Source organism: Pezoporus flaviventris, unplaced genomic scaffold, assembly GCF_033815535.1.
Source record: "Pezoporus flaviventris isolate CSIRO_AGI_PZ_B2104156 unplaced genomic scaffold, CSIRO_AGI_Pfla_v1 ptg000007l, whole genome shotgun sequence".
Classification (NCBI taxonomy): Eukaryota; Metazoa; Chordata; class Aves; order Psittaciformes; family Psittacidae; genus Pezoporus; species Pezoporus flaviventris.
In genome coordinates, this window is record NW_026892555.1 from 18,465,277 (window position 1) to 18,478,428 (window position 13,152).

The 13,152-nt window shown below is 40.5% G+C and overlaps 1 protein-coding gene and 1 non-coding gene across 7 annotated transcripts in view; one reads left to right on the forward strand and one right to left on the reverse strand.

The window, feature by feature from the left end:
- OXR1 (oxidation resistance 1) overlaps positions 1 to 13,152 on the reverse strand; it is a 220,386-nt gene that overhangs the window by 194,390 nt on the left and 12,844 nt on the right. The gene's annotated exons all lie outside the window — the stretch shown is intronic.
- Positions 6,715 to 6,797, forward strand: TRNAL-CAG (transfer RNA leucine (anticodon CAG)). The gene has a single exon. It is a non-coding gene; the product is annotated as a tRNA-Leu (tRNA).

Here is a 13,152-nt window from a genome sequence, read left to right on the forward strand (position 1 = left end):
ACAAATTCTCTAAGTAGACAGTCCTGGTTAATTACTAACACAATTTGCACTGTTGGTACTGACCAGGTGTTAACGGTACTGCAGTGCAGTTCAAAAGCATGGCTTAAAAAAGCAAACTCACAAAAACATCAATCTGTGTCTAACCCACAGTGCCCCTGGGGCACACACTACACATATAAGGGCAAGTTCTCCTATGATGTGATTGTTTTTCATGGCTGCTAGCTTAAAAATCAGCCAAGGCTCTAACTGACCAATTTCTCTTAGTTGAGTTACAAGCTCTCCTGGCTCTCTGGCTTAGCCAAGTACCAATGCCCCTTACAGACTTTCTTCCCACTCTGCATTGCAGATGTCTGTGCAGCACAGAGGCTCTGATGCACACAATAAATTGGCCCCTTCTGCTTGTTGCACCTGCAAGAAACAAAACACTAAGGAGTTCAGAAGACATTTATGCTCCTGGAAATAGCCAGGACTGATTCTCATTTACCCCAACTCACTGAGTTACCACAATCACATCACTTTCAGCAGAAACATCAGTTAAGAGGTATTTGTGTTAGGGCCACAAGCTAAGAACTATTCCATTACAGCACACTTGTGCTGGGATGTTGTTAACATCTTCAGCAATTCCCTTAGGAAATGTCAACAGCAACAACACAAAAAGAAACATTAGTTTGTCTAAATACTAACAGGAGCCTGTAACAGTTTCTAAAATGTAAAAAAAAAACCCACCACACTCAAACCCAGCATGATTTCTTCTTGTTGCAAATATAAGTAATACTTATGTTGGTTTGGAGAGCAAACGATGGGGAGTCAGCTTGGATGTCAGAGTGAAGTTGAGTGTCCCTCTTCACAGTATGCAAGGAACATATTGATCATGCGAACAGAAGGAAGAAGATTCTCTCTTTGGGATAACAGAAGTAAATGTGTGAAGAACTTGCTTTTAGAAAACGAGGGAAGTCTAAGGGGATGGCTAATATTTGCCACTTACTGGGTTACTGTTGTCTGTACACAGGTTAGGGCTAAGTATCTTGGACTTAGCATATTGCTTACTTCTGCATTTCTTATGGTCACAAGAGTCTAGTACTGACAACTGCACTAAGAAACCCCACTTTCCAAACATACAACACTCTTGAGAAACCTTCCACACTTTATAATATGCTAATCATTACCTATTTTAGTATTTTTTATTATGTACTTTATACTATACCATTATTATTTCTCATTACTGTCACGGTGTGATAATTAGCAGTGTGCTTATTATACTCTTTTGCACTGGTAATAAACCCGTATTAACTGAGCTGGAAGCTCGTTACTTCTGTCCTCTGCACCTAAAAAGCAACATTCACCTATGTACCAGGGAGCAAAAGGCCACAGACCCCATCCATTCCATCTGGAGAGGAGAGAATGCTGGAATGTGCAAAAGGAGGACCAAGCATAATTAATGTTCAGTACCAACAAGCCTGGGATTTACAGTTTTCATAGGATTTTATTATGTAGGAAGTGGTTTTATCACATGAAAACAGAAACCAAGCCACAGCCAGCTTACTGTCCTTCAGAGGGTGGGTATTACCCTGCAAAAATCTGGAAGAGGCAATCACCTGCGATACTTTAGACAATCCCATATGGTTCTCCCTCCTATAGCTAGCACTTCTTGGGCTCTCCCTTCACTAAAGACTCTTTCTGTTACGCCCAGGTTTCCACACCCAGGTCTAAAAGCCAAACCCTGTTTAGCTCTTTTTAAGCTAAAACTTCTCTGCAATGTCTCAGACTTCCTGGAGAGCGCTGACAGAACACAGGGCCTCCCAGCACAGATCAGGAAATAAACTGTTTTTATCCCTGTCTCTTCCACTTGGGAAACAGAACATCATCAGATTTTTTTAACATCAACTAATGCCTACAAGGCTGCCTCACTTACTTCTTTCAGGTTCAATAGTTTTTTTGCTATTATTTTTATAAATAAGGACAGAACTTAACAGAGTATAAATGTGCAGTTGTGCTTGAATTATTTTAGGATTTTTTTCATCTAAAAATAAAATCACTTCACTGTTAATAATTAAAAACAGTTATTCTGTCACTACAAGTTTCCATACTTACCACATCAGATTCTCTGATTTTTTTTTCCATTTCCTAGCAAACACAAAGATATTTTTCATTGCTAGAACACTTGAGCTGGAAGCTGGAAGTCAGGTTAGAAGCTTACTCATCAGTTAGTAATTAGGATCTTGCAGGTCAGGTTCTGCCCCAGGGTCAGCTGTCAAATTACCTTTTACTGCAGCAATGTCAAACACACACCCACGTCCACACCCTGCATTTATAGTCATAAATGTAAGTACTTTCACCCATAGGACCTGAAAAGTTATTTGGCTGGAAGAGGACAGGTCAGGCACAGGACTGAGTTCAGTTTTTCTCATGAAAGTGGACAAGAAATCCAATCACTAGCCTCACACCTTTACCTTAAACGGGAACAAAAGCCAACGATCATGACCCTTGTGAACAGCAGACATGATCATTAAAATAAAGCCAGTTCTATCTTTTTGCATTGAAGAACTCCCCAGTTCACACTTTGGGATTAAAAGTATCCAGAAAAAAAAAGTTATTCCAGCTCAACAGGCAGCAATCACAGAACAAAGAACACTCCAGTTGGTGCTCAAGTTCGTGATGAAATAGTGATTTGGGAGGAAAAAAAAACAACTGATACTCAGCATCAGTCTCAGGGAATAGAAGGAATTTTCTTTCCCCTGACACACACATGGATGCTGTACTTCTGGATCCTGCCGATAACACATGCTCCTGAGGCATTTTCCATTATCATCACAGGCAATGCAGACATGCTTGTCAACCTCCTTTACTATTCCCAATTTCCTATAAACACTATAGTGTTCCACATGTTTAATCTGCTTTAGATCTTCAAATGCAGTTTACTAGTTTGGGGAATTTTAAAGGAATGTACTTAATTCAAAAGAGGTTTATGGGCATTCTTGCTTATAAGGTGTTTTGAGACTGAGTAATTTCATAGAGAAGACCCATGCAAATAGAGAAAGACAAAGATTTTTTTTCTCACCTCCCCAGCTCAAATCTCTAATTCCCACTAGGACGAATGGAATAAGGTCACAGTCTCTATTATTATTCAAGTCCATTCCTACCTGTGACCATGACAAGACAAGATCTGCTGCAGAGAAAGCTGGCAGCTGAGACAACAATGTCCTGACAGCAGTCTTGTTTCTAGCTCACAATCTGTTTCTGCTATTAATATTTTTAATATAAAGGAATGAGTCTGGTCCCTAAAGATTACAGGGGGCAGGAAGAGAGCTTGCCAGGTTCCTGACAACATTCTGAGTCTATGCACCACTTTATATTACTGTTTGTACAGACCAAAAAGGTCTGACAAGAGGACTAGTGATTCCTGTAAAGTTAGGCATATTTGCAGAACTAGAGGCAAAATTTGAAGCCATAAAAATATCGAAAAGGCATCATATTTTTAAATCAAGTCTTCACTGAACCACATTTAACCTCATTACCATCCATATATCATAACTGCACTTTCTCTTTGGAAGGAGATGCATGGGTTCCACAGTATTTTGCCATTCTTTTTGAATTAGTATTTCTTTCGGGGCCCACAGGGAGAGCCCTGAAAGATAAGCAATAATACAACTTTTCTGTTCAGACAAAGAACAACACAAAAGATGCTCTCACTTTGTGAGTGGCTTTGCTTAAAGCAGGACAGAAACCCAGAATGGCCAAGGAAGGGCTATCAAGTGACAGAGGAGGGACAGAGGCCTTTGCACAGTGCATTTAAATAGATGGACTGCTAATGTACACTGACATCAGTGTAAATCACTATAGCACAGTAGGCTTTAGCACAACATCTACAACAATAACTTCAAATTCAGTATTAAAACACAAAGCAACATTAATCTCAGACCCTGCAGCTTCACTGGGTTCTGACAGGGTTTTACAGGATACGGGGATGTAAGCTTAGGCGATGAGTACATACTAGTTTCTCTTCCTAGCTGTGCTGGGTGAGGAGGTTACAGCCCCAAGTCCAGCCAGCTTATCTGACCATTCTGCACATCAGTTCAGACATAAATGATCTTGGGTTAAAACTGTTTTTCCAGATAGAGTTTAGCGCATGACACCCAGAAACTGGAAAAGAATCAGAAATAAAATGAGTACAAACACCCATGTGCAGAGTCTGCCCACTCTTCTGAATTTGGAAACCCCCTTGTTGCTACCTGTTGTTCCTGAACATTGCCCAAAATAAAACCAGACTTCATAAATATTGTTTCCTTTTCTAAGTAAAGATTTTTATGAAGCATGATGTAATATTCAAGACATCATGACTCTCATCAACTGACATTACAGGCAGGTGCAAGAGCTGTAAACTCACAAGAGAAAAAATACAAATAAAAGAAACATCCTAGTATTTTATGGAGTTCTATTTGAGGAAAGACATTTTTGCCCCAGAATGTCTCCTGATACTCTGATTAAATCCATCAACTCACTGTAATGTGAACAGCACTTGAAACTCCATTGATCAGTGTAATCACTACTGATATTTTCATATTAGCTTATATGGGTTTAGCATTATTCTTTACTTGAATCTTCAAACATGCTTTCAGAAGACAAGTCATTACTAAGGATTTTATTATGCACAGCCACACTAAAATTATTTTTCAGTATTTTCCATTATCTTACTGAACCTTCTAGAACAATGTCAGCCATCATCAGGTACCCTGAAAACTAAACTCAGACTTTGCACTGCCTTTTGTTACATACACAAATAATGCAAAACGGAATTAGACTTTCTCCAATTTGCTAAGAATAGAAGCCTGTCCTTGAAATTTTAGGTTGGGCAGCAGCATGAAGACATGAGAGAATATCAGCAAGGATACCAACAGGACTTAATTCCTCTTCTTCACCTACTATCATCAGAACACATACTCAGAAAAACTACATCTGAACCTTCCAATGGATAACGCCAATGCACCTCATGTGCAACCTGCAACAAAACAACCTCCAGCCTCAAGTCCAGTGAGTCTGGCTGTGTGATGGACAGGCAGATAGTTAAGTCTGAGAGCAGTTGGAGAATGCATACATCTTCACAAATTTATCATGTTCAGGTTTACACTTCACTTACTAGAGCTCAATGCAGTCAGTATGACAACTGCTATATGAAATTGAGTCATGGGTGAGCAATCAGGGCTGAAGCTACCCTTTGCATACTAAGTACCACTACACTTTGACCAGCAAGTTAGCCAGATCAGATTTTGGGGCAACAACCTGAGAGTTAACTACTGAAGTTCTGGGCCAAAAAAAATTCCCACTGGTAAGACACTGGTGTTGTACAGGAGTAGGCTTAGGCCGATTCTTCACTTAGGCCCACTGGATGTTTGGTAATGACTCAGTTCTGCAAGAACCTTCCTTGTGCAATCCACAAGTCTTGAAGCCAATGAGTAATACTATTTTTATGAATTAGACTTCATTTAAATTACAACCTATTTAGTCAATTTTCCCAGCCAGTCAAGACACATTTAATCAGCTTTACACCATCACTGCGTCAAAGTAGTGAACATAAGGTTATGGAGCTACTGGCTAAAGATCCAAACAGCTATGTGCAGACAGGAGAAAAGGTGTAGGTTTCAACCCCAGCTCATTCTGGACTTGTAACTCTATGAGTATCCTTTGATGGGCATATCTCATATTTTTGCTTACTGGACTCTGCCTATCTTGCTACAGGGTCAAGAAGACCTATTGAAACTGGAATAATCCCATTTCCGTTGACTCCACCAGCTATGGTTTAGAACACACACCAAAAAAACAAAACACAAAAAACAGCACCACCACATTAGCTAGGACACTGATTTCAGAAAAACTACCAATATTGATAAACTGGAGCTGGAACAACTGGTTTCTTCAAACAGGGGAATGACTTCCTTCCACTACCAGTACCAAACACAATCAGGCTCTATTTCTGACCAGTCTAGTAGAGACTGTAGCCTTTTTTTGAAAGTGGAAAATACTGTTCCTTCAGGTTCTGGGGAATGATTATGTTTTGGGGCTAGCAGTTTACTTGCCATTTCTGACAGTCAGGTTCTGGTTGTAACATTCAAAGATTTGATTTTTCTATTACATTTACATTCCAAAGAGAGACACTGGATTTTAAAACTGATGCTCCCAAACAAGTATACCTCTTGCTTTCCATATTGACTTTTACTCCCAAATCTTGACCAAATTTGTATGTTTAGAGCTTCCCAGATGCAGCTTTCAAGTACAGGAATTTCTTTTATTAAACTGAAGCACTGGGACAATTTGTTTCAGTGTTACACTCTCTAATATTACAGAGAACTCTCACCATGAATAACTTGTACCTGTCTCAAAAACGATTTTCATAAACATCACAGGAGACAAATCAGCCTTAAGCAATGCCCTTGTGCAACATACCACATTTATGTATACCTTCAGACTTCTGCTACATGGCATATATAATTTACGTGCAACAGTCCCTGCTTCTCTCTCAAAATACTAGTACTCAGATATTCACAGAATGAAACAGCTGTCTCTACCAAATTAACAACAGTTATCACAGCTACAGTAGATTGAACACAATATACATTTTAGTTTAGAACACTTTCTACCATCCTCGGTGAGAGAAAAATAGTACAACATAAAATACATACAAACACACCACTAACAGTCTTTGAAGAGCAGCCTCTGTCAGTCAGGATGGCCGAGCGGTCTAAGGCGCTGCGTTCAGGTCGCAGTCTCCACTGGAGGCGTGGGTTCGAATCCCACTTCTGACAGCATTTTTGGGGGGATTACATGTGGCTGGCAATCGGTCACTGGCAGTGCTCCTGAGGACTCAATTCCAGGGCTAGTCCCGCTCCATATATTTATCAACAAGATTAACCCTGCAACTAAGTACTTTGGGCTTGTCTGGAGAAAAGGAAGCTGAGGAGCGATCTCAGCTTCCTGAGGAGGGGAGGTGAAGAGGGAGCTGCTGAGTACTTATCGCTAAGATTGACTAACAGGATGTCTGTAAATGTTTCCAAGCTGCAAAATGGAAAGCTCAGACTGGACATTAGGAAGCATTTTCTTCCTGAGAGGGTGATCAAACACTGGAACATGTTTCCTAGAGAGGCGGTTGATGCTCCAAGCCTGTCAGTGTTTAAAAGGCATTTGAACAATGCCCTTAACAACATCCTTTATTTGTCCAGCCCTGAATTGGTCAGGCAGTTGGACTAGATGATCAGTGTAGGTCCCTTCCCACTGAAATATTCTACTCTTGTCTTAAAATTAATTAATTAATTAATGGGGTCTTAAAATGGGAGATCTAATTATCTCAGCCTAAAGAAAGGAGCAGTTCAGAATGCAGCCCCGCAACGTCTTGTTTTGTAAAGATTTTAAAACCTCTCGGAAGCACATATGAATCAGTAAGTGAATTGTATTTTCACATTACATGTTTAGAGTTAAGTACACAGTGACTGACAGTCTGGAATACAAAGTATTTCTAAAAAGCAAGGTCACAAACATCAGTGAATCAAGTGAAAGACTGCAACTTTTAGCACCATAAACTGGAAATGTTAAACATCCAGCACTGCAAATGCTCAGCAGATATGCAGTAATGACCTCTGAACATGCATAGAACTTGATTATATATTTGCATCTAAAGAAGATAAATCAATGACTTATTCCACAGGAGTAAACAGATTGAGGGAGTGTTTTAATTATGTAATATTAACACAGACTCCAAGAAAGGTAATTAATGCTTTCCACGGGCAAATGCTATTAAACATTCCTTGAGTGAGTTGCTCACCTACCTGAAATACGTATCTTCAGTACACAAGTTTTGCTAGATATGTATCTTTTTTTTCTCCAGAACCTTTACCCTAGGGGGGTGTTAACCCATCCCTTTGTACTAGGCAAGCAGCACTACAGTCCATCAACATATACAAGGATGTTTTGCAGCACATTTGCAGAAAGCAGTGTTAAGATCACCCTCTCTTAAACTGTTAATGCTAAATCAGTATTTAATTCCATGTTCGAGACAACAATTCTACCAGCACTGGATTCTGAAAGCAGCACATCTGCCTGCTATGAATGCACAAGCAAGCCCAGTGTCCTGGAGTCTGCCAGACATTCAAAAAAATCAACAGGCAGCTGCCTAAAGCAGTAATCAACAACTGCAAGCTGCAGGGTGCAGGGATGTCTGGCTTTTCTGTGGGATCCATGTTGGATAAAATCTGCAATCAGTATGCTGGTTGTCATGGCAGGGGGACATCTAGCTCCATCTAGTTGGAACTAGATGATCATTAAGGTGCCTTCCAACCCAAGCCATTCTATGATTCTGATTCTATCACCATACTCCTAGTTCATATGCTCGCATGGGAGGGAAGGCAAAGGAGAAATATTTAAAAAACATTAAATAATTGTATGCCACAAGCAAAACAACTCTGAAGTACAGAACTTCCTGGGCATCATTTCAATTATAATGTGAATACTGAGATCATATATATCAGAACAGATGTGCCTACACAGTATTTGACATGGTTAAACATCCTAGGAAGCTACTAGTGACAAGGCATTTACTAAACAGATTGTGCATTCATGCACCTATTTAGAACTGTAGTTTCTACAGTCCCTTCCTGACGCTATTTCAATCCCTGTTGAGAGGCTTGCATGGGGGGAGAGAGAGAGAACTGCTTGGGGGTCCAGCCACCATTCTGGATAAGAAAATGCCTAACTCCAATGGGAACTCATAAGTTTCTCCAGTGCACCTAAGATTTCATCCCCTGATTCAAATCTCCATTTTGGACAAGGCTGCACAGGAGTTGCTGGACCTATGAAACACCAGCAACCCAACAGAATGCACAGAGCCATAGGTTAAAAAGTCCACAGCCATGAGCTCTGCATAGTTTGTAGTTAACAGCATTTCTCTTTCAGTAACACACCATAATGACAGAATTAGGTATGAAGATGAGATTTCATTTGGATTTTCAATATAATTATACAATAAAATACAATACACTTCCAAGTCAACTCTTCCATATTCACAGGCTATAACAGTCAAAACAAAAGAGGCAGAGGGAGGGTTAAATTCAAGGCCATCGTAAACAACAAAAACCATAGGATTTCATCAAGAAATCCCTGTAGAAAGTTCAGTTCCTTACTCTCTAGCAGATCATTCATCCTGAATTAAAGGCCTGCACAGAATAATAAAATCTGCCAAATCCTATGTTAATCTGTTACACAGATTACAATCACTATTAAGAATACGCACCGAGTTGTGGCAATGCACACATTAACTGATACAATGATAGCTGCGAAGGCAGTCTCTTCCTATAAATCGGCCTACAGAAACTTACATGATGCACTGGACAGAATCTAGAGAGGCATTTGAGGGAAAAAAAAAAAATTTGAAAAATCTGATTACCAGTATGCATGGCAGCTATTTCACCTTCACACACCAAGATCTGCACTTTTATGTACAAGCTGGTTAGTGAGGCTACGTTTAAATTCTTCACATGAACACGTTCAGCTCTTTTTAATTTAAAACCAAAATAATCATATTAGCTAGACAAGATATCCAGACCTAAATAGCTTCCATTATTAAAGGAATCACAAGGTCAACTTTTTCCAGGATTGAAACTGCATGTATCTTAGCCATTGCTAGTCACAAGGACCGAGACCAAACTCTCAACATTCGCATGAGCTGCAAACATTTCCTGTGAGGAAATGTCACGAGGCAAGAAGTACAGAACCACAGGCAGCTCAGAAATCTGCTCTCTCTCTGGAGAAGTGCAGGAGGGAATGCTTCTGGTAAATAAGATACAGGGAATGACTGTGTTGTTTTTTTAAGAAAGAGACTATACACTTTTTCAAACAAACATATTTCAGTATGCCAATGCAAACAGGACATAGAAGCCACAGAAAGAGGTTGTGCTTCACCAAAGGAACAGTTTTCTCTCAGCAAGCCTCTATTAAATTCGATCTCTCAATCAATAAGCAATAAGGATTTCCTTATTCCTGTGCAGCAGCTGCAGCCAGAGCTGTACCTGTGAACACAGCCCTTACTGAACAGAAGGGGAAGAACACAGGCAGACCCCACACCCACGTGAAACCCCCCTGAAGGGGTTTCAGGGGAATAGATCACTATGAGCAAGGCAGGATTCTACCATTACCACCCCAGCACTGTCATACATGATAGGATATTGCCACATTGCATGTTTTCCTTCATATAAAATTTTCTCCAGTAGACTAATGGCTATCACCAAATTTTTCTCATCCTGGTCTTATGAATGTTGTCCACGGACTAGAGAATACAGCACAGCAGAGACCCTCTCACTATATGCTCATCATAAGGCATAGCAGATACCCAGATCTGTTCAGTGCTTATCACTCAGCATGAGTGACTGAACAGCTGAAATGGATGGAAACTGCTTCCATTATTTCTCTTCTGACACCAAATCCACACATCACCTTGAAAAGAATTAGACAAAGTTCAGCCAAGTATATGCTAAGGAGGTGGACACAGAGGGAGCTCTGAGATACCTCATTTCTGCTACTGCTCTTTAGTAGACAGGACAGTATATTTCCAATACTCTGTGGTCTTCAAGGATTTTTAAAAAGAGAAGTAAAATGAATAATCAGGATACCATGGCTCACCTGCTCCCTTTGTCATTAAAACAAGCCTACACTGGCAGTTCAAATCATCTGTTTATCTTACTGAGAAACAATCCATTACCAGCAGATAATGATCTTTTTTTGCCCTAATGAATCTACCTTGAAAGGAATCTACCTGGGGCTCTGTTCCTTTCACAGTTATTAAAACATGAAAGCTGGACTAACTCTGCTGAGGACATTTATGGTTAAATCTGATGTCAATTAAATGTCAGCTTTATGAACTGGAATTAATTCAGAGAATGTAAGTCTATCCTTACATTAAAGGTGATGCATGCAGACGCTATTCTCTCAGTGCAGGAGTCCTGGATCTCTATTGACACAAATCACACTGCAGAGGGGCAGGCCCAAAGGGCAGCCTTGGCATGAGGAAACACGGCTGTCCAGAAAGTGAAAATAAAACATAGCTGTTTCTGACAGCACAGAGAAATTGTGATAGCACAGGCAGAAAGGTACCTGCTGCAAGCCAAGCTTTTTTCAGCAAGCCTCAATTAAACAGGATCTCCTATGGGCAGATGTCATCAGAGTATCGGGCAGCTTATTATTGTTTCTGCTGCTAGTACTTTTTATAAAACATGTAAATGGTTGAATAAAACAGTATTTGTTTGTAGGTATGCCTGTCCTGAAGCCAGTGTCTTGCTCTTTGAAGGGTCATGCTATCATTTCACTGTGGGCCAGTCCACCAGCTATTTGCTCTCACCCTTTCCTCAAAGGGGTAGTTTCATACTTGTGTTTAACTGGAATTAATCTATTTCCTGTTCCTTCGGTGCTAGTGCTAGGTTCTGACAGCTCCCCTAGCACAGCATTAGTGAATCGCCCCATCACTGCTGTATGGCTACAGACTCCCCACCAAAGCAACCAGGTACTTCAATGCCTCCTCAAAGAGGAGGGCCTGGAAGCCTTACATCATACAACCTCTTATGAAAACAGAACTTCTCATCTTTCTTTCCCATTAACTAAAATAAGGAGCAGAGCTATATTATAGCCTTAAAGCATTGGGCACAGAAGAAGATATCCAAGCAACAACAGTGTTGATATCCTTTACTCAGTATCAGAATCATACAACCGGTTGGGTTGGAAGGGGCAGTTCCAACCCCCTGCCATGAGCAAGGACACTTTCCGCTAGAACAGGTTGCTCAAAGCCCCACCCAACCTGACCTTGAACACTGCCAGGGATGGGGCAGCCACAGCTCCTCTGGGCACCCTGTGCCAACGCCTCCCTACAATTACAGTAAAAATTTTCTTCCTAACACCCAGTCTAAATCTATCCTTTGTCAGTTTAAAGCCATATGCCCTTGAACTGTCACTACACACCTTTGTAAAAACTCCCTCTTGAGATTTCCTGTAGGCAGCACCCAGTGTGGTGTTTATTGAATTGCAATAATAAGAAATACCTCTGCATTGTCATGCGCAGTTTTGCTTACCTCCCTTTTTACATGAGAAACGCTTTATTTTCAGGAGAAAATATTATAAATAGCAACTAGAATATAATAAATAATCTGCAAATGTCCACAAACATGCCTCTTTATCTGACTGGTACCAGTTAAGGTAAAATACAAATTACAAGCTCTACATAAGGAAAGATATATAAATAGGCAAGTGGGTTCGAAAACAAAACACAGATCTCAGAAAGTTATATTCACCTGTCAAAGCAAGTAAAATACCAGATGAAAGGGAGGCTAGGTCTGAATATGATTAAAGCCTTTTTTTTTTTTTCCCCAAAGAGCACAGGTTTGACATGCTGATGCCTGCATATTTAAAATATACAATAATAAAGATGAGTTATTGAGCCATCACCAATTATTTTAAAAGAGCAAATTGTTTATTTATAGAGAAACTGACATTTATAAAGACAGACATGAAGGACTCAGTTGAAGAAGCAACAGTCTTTGGAGCTTGGAGGTTTTGTTTTTCCTAACTTTACTTTGCTTCATCTCCATTCCTAAGTTGAGAAGCATCACATTTCAAACTAAAGTGCTATAACTCAAATTGAAGGCTCCCTGCCTCCCAGTGGTCAAATGTCACAAACGTCAATTTGTTCAGCTCTTTGGATAATGTCAGGTCCCCAAAAACTGGACTAATGCAGTTAAAATTAAGAGGAAGCGGCACTGAGTTTACGTAGAGAAGCAGTGAGCAAAGGGCACCAGCCTGCCTTGCACTTCGGCTGCTGAGGCCCACCAGCAGGCCAGGTGTATCAGACTGGGGATACTGGTGTCGCCCAGATTTCCAGCATCTCCAACCAGAGTTACAAAGCCTATTGGAAAGCATGGCTCAGTGTCAGCACTCTCCCTTCATGGATCGTAGGTGTAGCTGCATTGCTTTACCTTCCTCTCCTAAATAACCTCTCCTCCCTAATCAGACTTGCTCCTCAGCTGCAGTCCAGCCCAGTATCCACTTAACACAAAAGAACATCCATTCTCATCAGACCAATGGTCAGCCTAGCTCAGCATCCTCGGGGACAGTGGCCAAGACCAGTCC